The 15,848-nt window shown below is 42.3% G+C and overlaps 1 protein-coding gene across 8 annotated transcripts in view; it reads right to left on the minus strand.

Moving 5' to 3' along the window:
• LNX2 (ligand of numb-protein X 2) overlaps positions 1-15,848 on the minus strand; it is a 90,205-nt gene that overhangs the window by 53,857 nt on the left and 20,500 nt on the right. Inside the window, exon 1 of one of the 8 annotated variants that reach the window (XM_043531215.1) lies at positions 3,162-3,251. The exons of 6 other annotated variants lie outside the window; for them this stretch is intronic. The gene's annotated coding sequence lies outside the window, so the exon portion shown is untranslated. Of the gene's footprint in view, positions 1-3,161; positions 3,252-15,848 lie in introns of those variants that run through there. One more of the 8 variants, XM_037891555.2, reaches the window with a different exon arrangement.

The following is a 15,848-nucleotide window of genomic DNA, read 5'->3' on the forward strand; positions in this document are numbered from 1 at the left end:
CAGTCATCAGCTTTATAATAATTAATTTGCAGGTAGAACTTTGTTAACCCAGAGTTAAGGTTCAGCAGAAATAACACTAACCTTCTGGAAAATGTTCTTAAAGGATTGTCACACTTTTAAAAGTAAAAAACAAAAAACCCTGAATTTTAGTAGCTCTGGAAACCAAAAATTAACATTGCACTTTAAAATTAACCATCTAAGAACTAGAGATGTAAAACCCACCTTTGTCCATCAAGAATACACAATTTCATTTAATCAGTAACATAACTAAGAACACTTTGTGGTAGAATATCTTACTCTCACTTGTAGTGTATTAGAAGACATTAAAAAAAAAAGGGTCAGAGAACCAGCCCTCTCTCTAATGACTATTCAGCTAAGGCAGCGTGAAGAGAACTTATTCCACCTATGGTTAGGAAAAAAAATCCACGGATTCTGAAAAGGACTTTAGTTGAATGATCTTGGGTCTTGTCTACAGACTAGAAACACTCTACAACAGAAGAATAGCGTACTGTACTAAAAAGCCCCTTCTAGCCAAGCCACTTCCATTTCCGAGCTTCAAAACTGAGAACATCGGAAACACACAGACTTGCGGGCTATCTACACAGACCAGTTTAACTAAAGGGCGTGATTTTAAAGCACTGCAAAATCCTGTGTAGACACTTATTTTGAAGAATTTCATCTCAGATTAGCTTAAGTCAATCCGTTTCTGACTTAAGATAAAAGGAAATAAAGCATTATTAAAATATAATTGTCTATACACGATTTTGCATTGGTTTCACTAAAGCTTTTTTAAAAAATGATCTAAGTTAAACAAGTGCAACTTTCTCATGTAGACCAATTAATAGAGTCAGTATTTTTTTCAATCTTAATTTGAGTATGATATGATCTGTGAGATTGTTACAGTTCAAGGCCTGATCTCACAGTTTTTCTGTGTTGGGACTCCTGGACTTCAAATGGGAGTTTTGTATGGAAAAGGCAACAGGATAGAGAATTAACATGATGGCTCAAACACATTTCACTTGGGCTATCTTTTGGAGACCATAAATGTGATGATTTCACTATAAAGTATTGTTCCACATGAATTATTAATATGATTATTGTTGCATCCCATTAAGTTTAATAAACAAATGATGCTAATTGTAAAGCTCCCAGACACACTCTTGGCCATTTTATTTTTCTGTAGTTTCTTCCATGTCAAAATGCTCCTTAGTTTAGTGATAGTTAAAACAATGGAAAACCACTGAACAAGGACTAGACTGAACGCAAGCCTGGGCAGTTGCAAGGGCCAAGGGGTTTCCCACAGGTCTGATAAACGCAGGGGCAAGGGATTGATTGGATCACAGGTGTGTGTGTGTGAGACAGAAGCACCAGAAACACCTCAGAATGACAGGTTTCAGAATAGCAGCCGATGAAGTGAGCTGTAGCTCACGAAAGCTTATGCTCAAATAAATTTGTTAGTCTCTAGGGTGCCACAACTACTTCTTTTCTTTTTACCTCAGAATGAGACAGAGAAGGCAATAAGGAAGCCTCAGAGGAGCACTTGCAGCATGTCCCTGAGAAAAAGCTAAGAGAGCTTTGGAGAAGAGTGCTATCTGGACAGAAGTTTGGAACTGGGAGCAAAGAGACTGTATCCAGTTTGATTTCTACTTTGTCCAGGAAAACAGTACTTTATTTTATTTGTAAATAAAACAGGATTGCATCAAAGAAATACCTGACTCCATCATCAAGTTCTCTGCTTAACAGAAATAACCCACAAAAGTTTTGTGATAAAACTCCAAATTTTGGCTGCTTGCATCAAAAGGAGTAACAGTATTATCTTCTGCAAGGACCTCCATTTGAAAATATCAAATATGACTGCTTCAAAATACAAAGGTAGGAGATATTGAATGGGTAATTTTTACTAGCAGGAAGTTCTGTAAGATGAACAGAATTAGAAAAAACAAAACTAAATAATAGAGGAATGCAGTTTTGTTTCAAAATGTCTTGATTTACTTTTCTTTTTAATTTAGTAGTGCATCATTTTGAGTGAAGTTTTTAGGAGGTGATTCTTCACATCAAATTTTTATACTTATTTTGCAATGGACAGAAAGCAAATGAAATCAAAACCTTTCTTCATAAAGTAGCTCAAATTACTAAATTAAAGTTTAACAATATTTCTATGCTGGCTACCGTGGAACCTTATGGATAACTGTATAGCTATTACTGTATGTATCCTAGGAGACCAAAGCGATCTTATGTTTAAAGACTTAATTCCCTACCCGAGTCCTAATACAAATCACATGGATCTATAAATAAAACAAGTAGCCTTGACAAAGGAGAAAGTTGACTTTTTATTTTGGGCCAGAATGTATGTTAACCTTCACTTATGGCTTATTATAAGCATATAGTTTCCTATTGCATATTACCATCCTTCCCTCCCCGTGTCCCCCACTCTTTTCTTACTACAAGGTGCTAGAAATCTCTTTTTGGCTTCATATATATATATATATATATATATATATATATACACACACACACACACACACACACATACATACACACACACAGAGTTTTTTTTTAAAGAAACTTGGATTTTTCAAACCAGAGTGGCTAGAATTCTCTGATCTTAAAAATATATCTTGTGAAAATTACCAAAACGGTCTCCTGCTCTTACAATCTAAATTCAGATTACTGACCAAACTGTCCAGCAAGATTAACCTGTAAAATACAACAACATGCAGAACCTAATAATTTAGGAAGGCATCTTCAAAAATACATATTTTTTCAAAATGAAATAAAAGGGCATAAAACAGCTAATTTGAGACAGATCAGATTTGTGTAGATTTTACATCTTGTCTGAATATTTTGTGCATTTGAAACATGCAGCATTTGAAAATATTTCCTGTAATTCTTGTTTGTCAGGCACATCACTGGTTCTAACATAGATTATCTAATTGTAAGTCCAACCTCTGAAGCACAATTTCTTCAAAAATGCAGAACAGAACATAGGAAACACCCAGGTAGGATTTCTTACAAATCCTCTGCAGACAGAGAGGCAGACAGCAGAGAGGATGTATTGCAAAACCTGTGAACATAAAGCATGCCAGTACCCTTCCTTAATCTTTTTTAGTCACATATTTTTACCCTTTCATTTCAGAATTTTGACAGAAGTATAAACATACCTGCACAATATGAAGGAAAAGAAGAACATACATTGTTGTTCCCAATGGAGAAAGAGGATATCACATGACGACAGTGAACTTCAAGGGAAAAGGTTGTCAGCATGCTGGTACAAGTGAATACACCAATGGGTAATTAAAATAGGACCAGCCCCCTCTGTAACTACTGGAGTGTAACACAGGCTTTGATTTATTTAAAGCAAGTAAACACATCTGATCTCATAACGCTGTATGATGCTAGTCCAGCCTCAATAGCTAGAGTTCCAATAAACTAGAGTGGCACCTGCCAATGGTTAAAGGATCTGTATTTAATATGTCTTTTTTCAAAAAATAAATCAGATGCTAAAATTAGCTTCAAGCAGAAACTTGGCCTACAAGTTCTCATGAACATGTAATGAAATAGCATCATGATATGTAATGTGCAGCATTTTAAAGACACATCAAGAGCATGTATGTATCACAGATAGCAAGAACAATGCCATAATACCTCATGCATATTAGCTGTAAATCACGGACAGCATATTTCTGAGCCACTGTATTACATGCTGTCCTAGTGTGTTAACCCAATATTATGTAAAGCATAGTGTGATGGAGTATACAAACTCCACACTGGGCTGGAAAGGGTTAAAGGACAGTACTGGGCCCTGGTAGTCCCACCCCGCTGCAGGGCCCAGGTAGCCCCTCCCCCCTGCAGAACATGCTGCAACTGGAGACAGGGTTGAAAATGGAGCAATCCAGCACAGAAAGGGAGTCTGAGGATACTGTGAAGGCTCCTGACAAAGGGGCCAGAGAAGCCTTCCTGAAGAAACAGCACTGAATGCTGAGCCCAGTTAGGGCTCACGGTTTGGTTTCTTTTTCATTGTCTTTTTTTCCCTTATCCGGGACCAGAAGCTGAAGGAGGAAAGCGGCAGCAGGAAGTGACCAAGGAGGATAGCTCAGAGGGCCCCTTTGGAGGCCAAACACTGCTGATCCTCCTATGGTCACAACCCTTTAGAGGGGGCAGGCCCGGGCTCCCTTACCACAGCTCCGAAGGCTGGGTGTGCATTAACCACTAGGCCATCCAGTCCATCAAGGACTCAATTATACCTGGCCTGACAAAATAATGGTACAAGAACATTTAATGTCTGTTTTCCTTCTCTGCACCCTTTTTTATTTAAAAGAAAAACCCTATTATTAAAACAGGAGATTAAACACAAAAGTGATATTAAAATTCTCCCACAACTTTGCGTAGGTGATGAAAATATCTCAGGGCAGTTTGATCTTATGTATCATTTGTGTTATAACATCTAGTCACAATGGAAGAATTCAGCATGGAAAGCCAGCCTTACACCTGAAAATTACTCTGCTTTTGTTGCTTCAGTCTCTCTCAGAGAAGTCTGTTTTGTATTTTTAACACTAGATATATTGCATACTAGCACAGCTATTAACTACAAACTATTACCTCCTACTACATCAGCCACTATTTTTATAATGTTGAATATTTCATTCTTGAACTTCAATATCCCCTCTTTTCCAGTTTAATATATCACAATTATAATAAACACTGTGCTGTACATAGAAAAAATGTATAATAAATGCAATAGGCATCTAAAGATGACATTTACTATCTCCTTTAAAGATACATGCTTATTTCTGATTCTTTAGTTCACTTTATTAACAAATGCCAAACAGCAGAAAATATGCTCTGCTTCTAAAGGGCTCAAATTCAGCCTCTTGGGGTTGCTTCTACAGACTTTTGGGGACACTCAGGAGCACAGTCTTGTCTCTATGCTGAGGGGTACTTCCCTCTCAACAGCTGTCATGTAATGATTAAAGCAACACAAAAGTGGTTCCCCCTTTTCCTTCCAGCTTGACAAAGGCTCATAGGAATGACACTGGAGAGGTGTCATAACCAAGGGTGCTGGTTCCTTCCTGGCTAGTAAAAAGGAGCTACACGGTCCAGATACAATATCTCCCTGGCTGAGCTCTGGAGCCGTCAAAGTTAAATACAAGGGCTTGTTGGGCTGAGAGTGTCATCCCTGCACTCCCACAAGATAATAGAAGGGACATGGAAGGTGTTAAGGAGACTTTGTCCTTCAATTAGTGATGACGGTCTTACATACAATGGTGCATCTTATATATATATACACACATTGTCTCTTCCCCAAAGAGCTTACCTTCTCCAAAGCAACTCGGAGTGGAAGCTCCCTTGATGTATCAAGGGTGAAACAGGAAAGCTCCCTCTGCTATAAATGAAGGGAGGAGGTAGACAGCTAGGGCTTTCTTTCTTCTACTCTTTTCTGCCCTTTGATAGGGGTGTACACAGAGGTGACTCCGTGACCTAGCACTGCAATAATTTCTGTAGGCTACCCAGCCACACTAGAGGGTTTAAAGAGAAGGAGAGAAAAGAAAGACGGATCCAGAACAGGGAGCACTAATGTATGGAAGAACATAGCTGTTTTTTACTACTTTCCCTTTCCAGAACACCATACACATCCCATATAAGCCACTTTGTAGGATCTTAAATAGAAATACTTAACTCATTTTACAATTCCTCAACCTTTTTCTTTATATGGGAAAAGCTTCCTTTCAACTTCTGCAATCTTTATGAAAGCTGAAAAGAATCAGCCTTTAGCAAGCTAAGAAAACAAAGCAAAATACATACAAGGCAATCCCTCCTTTTTCTACCTTTGGATTTTTCTGTGGTAAAAACTGTGGTTCTTCCATTGATATGCCTTCTTGCATTCACAAAACTCAAATAACTTTGTGCTCCTACTCTCAGCTATCAAAGTCAATTTGGCCGAACATGAAACAGAACAACATCTCAATTTATAAGCCATCCATCTCCCTCTCTAACAGCCTCATACAAAACATTCATTTATACCTGCTATGGGGCATGCATAATTTAAAACTGAATGTGAACTTCAGGCACAACAGTCTCCACTGAAAAGTTGTTGACTGGACTAAAAGCATTTCCTAACAGACACATAGATACCAAGATAAGCCTCTGTGGCTTGTCACTGTAGTCACATAGAATCATAGACTATCAGGGTTGGAAGGGACCTCAGGAGGTCATCTAGTCCAACCCCCTGCTCAAAGCAGGACCAATCCCCAATTTTTTCCCCAGATCCCTAAATGGCCCCCTCTAGGATTGAACTCACAACCCTGGGTTTAGCAGGCCAATGCTCAAACCACTGAGCTATCCCTCCCCCCATTGCTATGCCAGGACATCTACTGCCACTTTCTAAAGGAATGCCTAGGGATCTCTGGTCCCTCCTGTCCTCTTCTATCAGCCACCCTGGTATGATATAAACATTTTTACATATAATTAGCTCTCTGCCCATCCACTGTAGGTCAGCCATTTCCAAATACAAATGGTAACATTAACTACTGTTTCCAGCAGTGTCTCTACTAAACTAGGTCTCTACTTAAAATAATTAATTAGTGTGTAATGTTTTATATGTAACAATTCCTGATCTAATAGTGAAATCTTTACTTACAGGCATCTGCTATTTATGTTTACTGATACCAAAAGTTAACAAAATCTCAGTCCTTGTGTCCTTTTCTTTCATATTAACTCACTGTGTTGTGGGCCGTTATCCAGAGTCCTGCACTTACCCAGCTGTATTAACTGCATTGCAATAAACCTACTAAGACAACAAGAAAGGTAATCATTTTTTAAAATTGTGAATTTTTCCCCCATTGTGAAATGTTATGGTTTATTTGCCCATTTCTTGCAACATTTACAAGAGTTTAAAGTGCACTGGCTACAAATGCCTAATGGAGGATTGCACAGATCTATACATTTTAAGGCGAGATGAGACCACTAACTGAACTTCTACATAACACAAACCAAAAGTAATTCCTGTAAGTAGAGGAAATTATTCTTGTAAGAATGTAAGGGAATACTACTGAGCCCAATAATTTGTGGCTAAACCTCTTTCAGAAAGGCACTGAATTTAAAGACTATGTAGATAAAGAGATGCTGAATGTACTACTTGCTCTGGTAACCTCTTCCAGTGGTAAAATTACCGGACTTTTAAAAGTTGGATCTTGTTTCCAATTCGATCTTAAACTTCTAGCCACTGGATCTTATGCCTTTGTCTACTAGTTTAAGTAAGTTTGGTATCAGGTATCTTCTCCCTGTGTAGGTACTTACTGACCGATCAAGTCAGATCTTAACTATCTCTCTGGAAAAAGGAAGAAATAACTCTTTAAGTCTGTAATTGTAAGACAGGTTTTCCAGACCACAAATCATTTTTGTAGCTCTTTTCTGAACCTCCTCTAGCTTTCCCCGACATCTTTTTAAAGCATTAACACCAGAACTGGACACTGCATTCCAGTAGTTGTCTCATCGATGTCATATACAGAAGTAATACCATCTCTCTACTCCTCTTCAATATTCCCCTGCTTCTATATCCAAGGAGTGTGTTAGACCTTTTTGCCACAGAACTGCACTGGAAGCTCATGTTCAGTTGACTACTTATAATGACCCCTAAGTACTTTCAGAGTCCCTGATTTCCAGGATACATCCTGTAATAATGGCCTACAATCCTTGTTCCTAAATGTACACCCTTGCATTTGTCCATATTAAAACACATGCTGTTTAAATTATTCAGATTGTTCTGGTTAGTGACTTGTCCCCATTATTTATCCATTGGGAACATCAAGAAACTCTGCCTAAGTGAATGGACACAGGAGGTCTCAAACACTGATCATGGAGATTAGCCTCACAAGAAAAATGGCCTGGGTGAATTCCTTTTCTGCTGGGTGTTTCTACAAGGCATCTCAGTCTATGAATATCATCTACCAAGGCTATATAAACTACATCACTCCAGTACTTGTCCACTTTGGTCTTTTAGCCTTGGTCTCTCCCTGTCTCTTCCATTTCCTCCATCTTCTACTTTTATGTAACCTCCTGTTATTCCTTTAAGCAACCTGCCAAACAGCAATAATGAACATAGAGTGATCATGTACCACACTGTCTATTCAGTTAATGCCAGCTATCTTTCATATGTACATAACATTCTTTACCTTTCCAGTGTAACAAGTGAATTTTGATGGAAAATCAATTATCCTTGTGGCACATGAACTCAATTAGTTTCTTATAATTTTGTTTTTAAGAGAAGAAAATAATGTCAGTTATCAAAATGGAAAAACTAGGCAATATTTACTCAATTTTAAATAATTCTCCACAAATTTAATATTATTAAAATCTTCAAGATGCAGAGCAGTAAAACTCTGAGGCTTGTTTATGAACAATCAAAATTCTATTGTGAGTAGAAAATTAGACTATATTAAAGACTGATCAAAAACGTTTTTCAAGCTTCTTCCACACTTCAATAGCTTCAGCAATTTAATGTGAATTCCACTGTACAGAAACAAGTATCATTGCCAGTAGCTTAAATATGTGAAGTAATTCTTCTGCACACCAGTTCAAACTAATATTTGTTACCTTCTGGCAAACAGTCAATATCCTGTCTATACTCTTCAGAGATTTTCATGAACTTGGGTTTCTCCCAAACAAACGTCTAGGCAAATTCCAAAGGTATTCAACCTTACTTTATGATGACGACAAAACAACAGCCACCTTCCCAGCTGCTAAATACAAACAGAAAGTGGTTGCTTCAAAACAATTTAAATCATATAGGTAATGTAATCTCTGACATACCTTCTGTCTGAGCTTACTGACAGAAAGACTGAACCATGTACCAAACAGCCATTTGTTACCACATAAAATAAGATTTTTCAACCTCACTGGCTGCACTGTCACAAAACTAATCACACGGCACTTATATTCTCTCTCTCATGCACCTTTTGATGCTATCATTAGCAAATCTAATAAAATATTCAGATCAATAGGTAGGTAGGTAGGGTGACCGGGTGACCAGGTATCTGGTTTTCGACCGGAACACCCGGTCAAAAAGAGACCCCAGTGGCTCCAGTCAGCACCACCGACCAGGCCATTAAAGGTCCGGTCAGCAGTGCTGCGGCACTAAGGCAGGCTAGTCCCCACCTGTCCTGGCACAGCACTGTGCTCCGAAAGCAGCCAGCAGGTCCGGCTCCTAGGCGTGGGGGCCGCGGGCGCGAAGCCTCCTGCCCCCCCTGCCTACTAGTGTTGGACCTGTTGGCCACTTCCAGGGCACGCATAACGCGGTGTCAGGACAGGCAGGCAGCCTGCCTTAGCCCTGCTGTGCTGCTGACTGGGAGCCACCAAAGGTAAGGCCCAAACCCGTGCCCCAACCCAGTGCCCCAGTCCTGAGACGCCCCCCAGCCAGAGACCCCCTCCTGCACCCCAAAGCCCTCATCCCCGGCCCCACCCCAGTCTGCACCCCAAGCCCAGAGCCTGTACCCCCTCCTGCACCCCAAGCCCCTACCCCAGCCCTGAGCCCCCCCAAACCTGGAGCCCCCTCCTGCACCCCAAACCCTTCATCCCTGGTCTCAGCCCAGAGCCCATCCCTTTCACACCCCCCTGCACCCCAACCCCCTGCCTCAACCCACACCCCTCCCGCATGCCAAATTCCTTGGCCCCACCCCCCTACCCCAGATCTCACACCCCCAGCCGGAACCCTCACCCCCACTGGTACCCCAAGCCCCTGCCCCACCCCAGTAAAAGTGAGGGAGGGAGGGGGAATGTAGTGAGCAGGGGGCAGGGCCTTGTGGAAGGGGCGGGGCCAGGGTGTTCGGTTTTGTGCCATTAGAAAGTTGGCAACCCTGCTTGGAAGGATTAAATTTTTATTTGTGTATGTCCGTAAATGTTGCATTCACCATATCCACACAGATTAAAAAAATATTTCTATCAATAATCAAAATTTATAGATAGCCAAAGTAAGAAAAATGCTGCTTGAAAACTTAAGAGTTTGATTTAAGGATATTTATTTTGTATGTTTTGAGGTGCAATGTTGACAATTTTGTGTTTTAATGCTTATAAAGCTTTAACTTCTTGAACCTCAGTTTCTAATGTCATTAAATAATTATTGTATGGTCCTGTTCCTGCCCGCTCAATTTCCCACAGTTGTGAAAATTTAAATTGAAAAAAATAAGGAAAAAATGCTTAAAAATAATCAATATTATCCAAAATTACAAAAAAATTTGAATATGCCACACCTATGAATAGGGTTAACCAGAGATATCATGATGTCCTAACAACGCTCTCAGCACTTCTTGTAGTACACACGATAGATTCCCTGTGAACATCACATTGTCCATCCATACTCATATACCTGCACTCATGGGATAGTTTCTGAAAATGACCTTAACACTTCATCATCCAGGATACATCCAGCCACTGCAAACCCTGATGGAGGAGTATAGTTTGGTTGAAACATTTCCATTTTCTTTATCTATGGATGTTAAATAGACTGCAAGGGAATGTCACCCAGAGGCTACATGTATCGAGCTATTTTAAAAACAAGAAATACAATTCTTCTTAGGGATGGGCATTTTCTAGAGAACTAAGACTCTCCTCAGAGGTCTTGTTGCAAAGTCCCAAACAAACAAGAGTCTTGTAATCAAGTCCAAACACAAACAAAATGCCCCCAGGGTTTCTTCCTCCAAAAGGTTCCTGCTGAGTTTTCAGTCTCTCTAGAGATCAGAAGTTTGTGGGGTACTCTAACCAAGTAAAGTTCTGACTGTGTCCGGTACAAAGAATATCAGCAGCTCCAGTCACAGTTCTGTGGGAAGGAGGTGGTTTAACTCCTATATCCTTCCCCAGCATGACCCAATAGGAAGGCCAGAAAAAGTCACAGCAATTCTGGGGCTACATTTCCGAGGATTCTCTCTCACTGGCCAGAGAAAGAAGAGGATTGCCCTGCCAACACTTCAAGGTTCCAGATGTGAGGCTTCCACAGAGTTAGCTGCGTACATCTTCCTCAAATCACAAAATGCAATTCCAGGACCACCCACTTCCTCTCTCTATTGTTGTTTCCTAAATCTGTGTTCGCAGAACCTCCCACCCTCTCCCCGCCCCAGAATATGGTAGACTCCCCTCCACAGTCTTAAAGGACCCTCTGTAGCAATACTGATTGCTAGTATAACAGGGACTATCTACATACTTATTTTGAATGTGAGCTTTTGTTGTTCCCACAATAGACATGAACAAAGACTGACTTGTCTCAGAGTAGCAGCCGTGTTAGTCTGTATTCGCAAAAAGAAAAGGAGTACTAGTGGCACCTTAGAGACTAACCAATTTATTTGAGCATAAGCTTTCATGAGCTACAGCTCACTTCATCGGATGCATTCAGTGGAAAATACAGTGAGGAGATTTATATACACACAGAACATGAAAAAGTGGGTGTTATCATACACACTGTAAGGAGAGTGATCACTTAAGATGAGCTACTACCAGCAGGAGAGCAGGGGGGAGAAAACCTTTTGTAGTGATAATCAAGGTGGGCCATTTCCAGCAGTTAACAGGAACGTCTGAGGAGCAGTGGGGGTTGGGGGAAATAAACATAGGGAAATAGTTTTACTTTGTGTAATGACACATCCACTCCCAGTCTCTATTCAAGCCTAAATTAATTGTATCCAGTTTGCAAATTAATTCCAATTCAGCAGTCTCTCGTTGGAGTCTGTTTTTGAAGTCTTTTTGTTCTAATATTGCGACCTTTAGGTCTGAAATCGAGTGACCAGAGAGATTGAAGTGTTCTCTGACTGGTTTATGAATGTTATAATTCTTGACATCTGATTTGTGTCCATTTATTCTTTTACGTAGAGATTGTCCAGTTTGACCAATGTACATGGCAGAGGGGCATTGCTGGCACATGATGGCATATATCACATTGGTAGATGTGCAGGTGAACAAGCCACTGATAGTGTGGCTGATGTGATTACGCCCTATGATGGTGTCCCCTGAATAGATACGTGAACACAGTTGGCAACGGGCTTTGTTGCAAGGATAGGTTCCTGGGTTAGTGGTTCTGTTGTGTGGTGTGTGGTTGCTGGTGACTATTTGCTTCAAGTTGGGGGGCTGTCTGTAGGCAAGGACTGGCCTGTCTCCCAAGATTTGTGAGAGTGATGGGTCGTCCTTCAGGATAGGTTGTAGATCCTTGATGATGCGTTGGAGAGGTTTTAGTTGGGGGCTGAAGGTGATGGCTAGTGGCGTTCTGTTATTATCTTTGTTGGGCCTGTCCTGTAGGAGGTGACTTCTGGGTACTCTTCTGGCTCTGTCAATTTGTAGTTGTAAGAATGCTTGATAGAGATCTTGTAGGTGTTTGTCTCTGTCTGAGGGGTTGGAGCAAATGCGGTTGTAACGTAGAGCTTGGCTGTAGACGATGGATCGTGTGGTGTGGTCTGGGTGAAAGCTGGAGGCATGTAGGTACGAATAGCGGTCAGTAGGTTTCCGGTATACGGTGGTGTTTATGTGACCATCGCTTATTAGCACCGTAGTGTCCAGGAAGTGGATCTCTTGTGTGGACTGGTCCAGGCTGAGGTTGATGGTGGGATGGAAACTTTTGAAATCATGGTGGAATTCCTCAAGGGCTTCTTTTCCATGGGTCCAGATGATGAAGATGTCATCAATGTAGCGCAAGTAGAGTAGGGGCATTAGGGGACGAGAGCTGAGGAAGCGTTGTTCTAAGTCAGCCACAAAAATGTTGGCATACTGTGGGGCCATGCGGGTACCCATAGCAGTGCCGCTGATTTGAAGGTATACATTGTCCCCAAATATGAAATAGTTATGGGTGAGGACAAAGTCACAAAGTTCAGTCATCAGGTTTGCCGTGACATTATCAGGGATACTGTTCCTGACAGCTTGTAGTCCATCTTTGTGTGGAATGTTGGAGTAGAGGGCTTCTACATCCATAGTGGCTAAGATGGTGTTTTCAGGAAGATCACCAATGGACTGTAGTTTCCTCAGGAAGTCAGTGGTGTCTCGAAGATAGCTGGGAGTGCTGGTAGCGTTGGGCCTGAGGCGGGAGTCTACATAGCCAGACAATCCTGCTGTCAGGGTGCCAATGCCTGAGATGATGGGGCGTCCAGGATTTCCAGGTTTATGGATCTTGGGTAGCAGACAGAATGCCCCAGGTCGGGGTTCCGGGGTGTGTCTGTGCGGATTTGTTCCTCTGCTTTTTCAGGGAGTTTCTTGAGCAAATGCTGTAGTTTCTTTTGGTAACCCTCAGTGGGATCAGAGGGTAATGGCTTGTAGAAAGTGGTGTTGGAGAGCTGCCTAGCAGCCTCTTGTTCATATTCCGACCTATTCATGATGATGACAGCACCTCCTTTGTCAGCCTTTTTGATTATGATGTCAGAGTTGTTTCTGAGGCTGTGGATGGCATTGTGTTCTACATGGCTGAGGTTATGGGGCAAGTGATGCTGCTTTTCCACAATTTCAGCCCGTGCACGTCGGCGGAAGCACTCTACGTAGAAGTCCAGTCTGTTGTTTCGACCTTCAGGAGGAGTACTTGTAAAAATACCGACTTGTATTTTTTTACATAGATGAACATTTTAAATATTCAGCTTCTTAGTTGAAAAAAATCTCTATGTGAAATCTGAAATTCTACTAAATCAGTAAATTAAAGTCCAAAATATCTACTTTTACAATTACTTCAAAATTAGACTAAATCGTTTTTTATTTATGTTTCTGATTAATCTTTTAAAAACGTTTTTTTTAAATAAGTTTGTATTTAATTATACTGTATTATAGTATTTTAAACTCCTTCATTTAAAATATTCCTTTACCTTATTTTTGTCCAGGATGGTACTTTTGCCTGTGACACCCAGTCTGATAAAACCTGGGCCTTAATCCTTCAAACACCTAGGAGTATGCTTAATTTTACTACGAGGAGTAGTCCCATTAAAATCAGTTAATGTTACATCTTTAAAATCAATGGGACTTTAAAAATCAGAATAGTAAAGTCAAGTATGTGCCTAGTTGTTTACAGGATTGAGGACCTGAGGAGCAAAAAACATAAAAAAACAAAGACCACACCCTAGCTAGGGCCCTGATCCTCCCATTGTGTTCCATGTGGATGGACTGCTATGCCTGCACAGAACCTCAATGAAGTAAAATCGGTGAAGTTAAAACACATAGAAGCAGTCCTTCCATGTGTTTTACTGAGGCTAATTCCCACATTGCCTATTTTGCTATGGAATTTAGATTTAGATTTGCTATGGAATTTAGATGATGTAAAAGAATCTGGAAGGGCAGACCTCTTACACCTGTGTGGAGTCCATTTGATGCCTATGTGTATCCAGTTATAATCCACAGAAATTCTTTACTAAATCAACTCCAGAAAGCTTTTAGTGAGTACCTCTAATGGCCAGAGATGGGGCACGAGATTGGGAGGGCTCTGAGTTACTACAGAGAACTCCTTCCCAGGTGTCTGCTGGTGGGTCTCACCCACACATCCAGGGTCTAACTCAGGGGCGGGCAAACTTTTTGGCCCGAGGGCCGCATCAGGTTTCAGAAATTGTACTGAGGGCCTGTTAGGGAAGGCTGTGTCTCCCCAAACAGCCAGGCATGGCCCAGCCCCCGCCCCTTATTTCCTCCCCCTCCTGCTCCTCGCCCCCCCGTCCTCGCCCCCCCCGTCCTCCTCCCCACCCCCGGGACTCCTGCCCCATCCACCCGCCCCTGCTCTCTGTCCCCTGACCGCCCCCAGAACCCCCACCCCTGACTTCCCCCCCCCCAACCCCTGCCCCATCCAACCATCCCTTCTCCCTGACTGCCCCTCACCGCCCCATCCAACCCCCTCTCCTTCCTGACTGCCCCCCCGGGACCCCTGCCCCCATTCAATGCCCCCATTCCCTGCCCCCTGACTCCCCCACCCCTATCCACACCCCCACCCCCTGACCACCACGCCCGAACTCCCTTTCCCTCTATCCAACCCCCCCCGGTCCCGCCCCCTTACCGCGCTGCCTGCCTGGTCAGGCCAGGCTCTGCAACTGTGCTGCCCCAGGAGCTCACAGCTCCACTGCCCAGAGCATTGTGCTGGCGACGCAGTGAGCTGAGGCTGTGTGGGAGGGGCCGGGGAGCTAGCCTCATGGGCCAGGAGCTCAGGGGCTGGGCAGGAGGGTCCCGCGGGCCGTAGTTTGCCCACTTTTGGTCTAACTGGTCACCATATTGGGGTTGGGAAGGAATTTCCCCCAAGGTCTGATTGGCTGAGACCCTGGGGTGGTTTTACCTTCCTCTGCAGCGTGGGGCACGGGTCAGCTGCTGGTTTGAACTATAGTAAATTGTGGAGTCTCTAACTTGGAAGTCTTTAAATCAAGATTTGAGGACTTCAGTAACTCAGCCAGAAGTTATGGGTCTAGTACAGGAATGGATGGGTGAGGTTCTGTAACCTGCAATGTGCAGGAGGTCAGATTAGATTAGCATGATTAGGGCCCTACCAAATTCACAGCCATAAAAAAAGCATCAAAAAAAGACCGTGAAATCTGGTCTCCCTCTGTGAAATCTCATCTTTTAAGTGCTTTTTACCTTATGCTATACAGATTTCATGGGGGAGACCAGTGTTTCTCAAATTGGAGATCCTGACCCAAAAGGGAGTTGCAGGGGAGTCACAAAGTTATTTTAGGGGGTCGCGGTATTGCCACCCTTACTTCTGCACTGTCTTCAGAGCTGGGTGGCTGGAGAGGGGTGGCTGCTGACCGAAGCCCAGCTCTGAAGGCAGCAGCGCAGAAGGAAGGGTGGCGATACCATACCAGGCCATCCTTACTTCTGTGCTGCTGCTGCTGGCGGTGGCTCTGCCTTCAGAGCTGGGCTCCTGGTCAGCA

The sequence above is a fragment of the Chelonia mydas genome, chromosome 1 (genome assembly GCF_015237465.2).
Source record: "Chelonia mydas isolate rCheMyd1 chromosome 1, rCheMyd1.pri.v2, whole genome shotgun sequence".
Classification (NCBI taxonomy): domain Eukaryota; kingdom Metazoa; phylum Chordata; order Testudines; family Cheloniidae; genus Chelonia; species Chelonia mydas.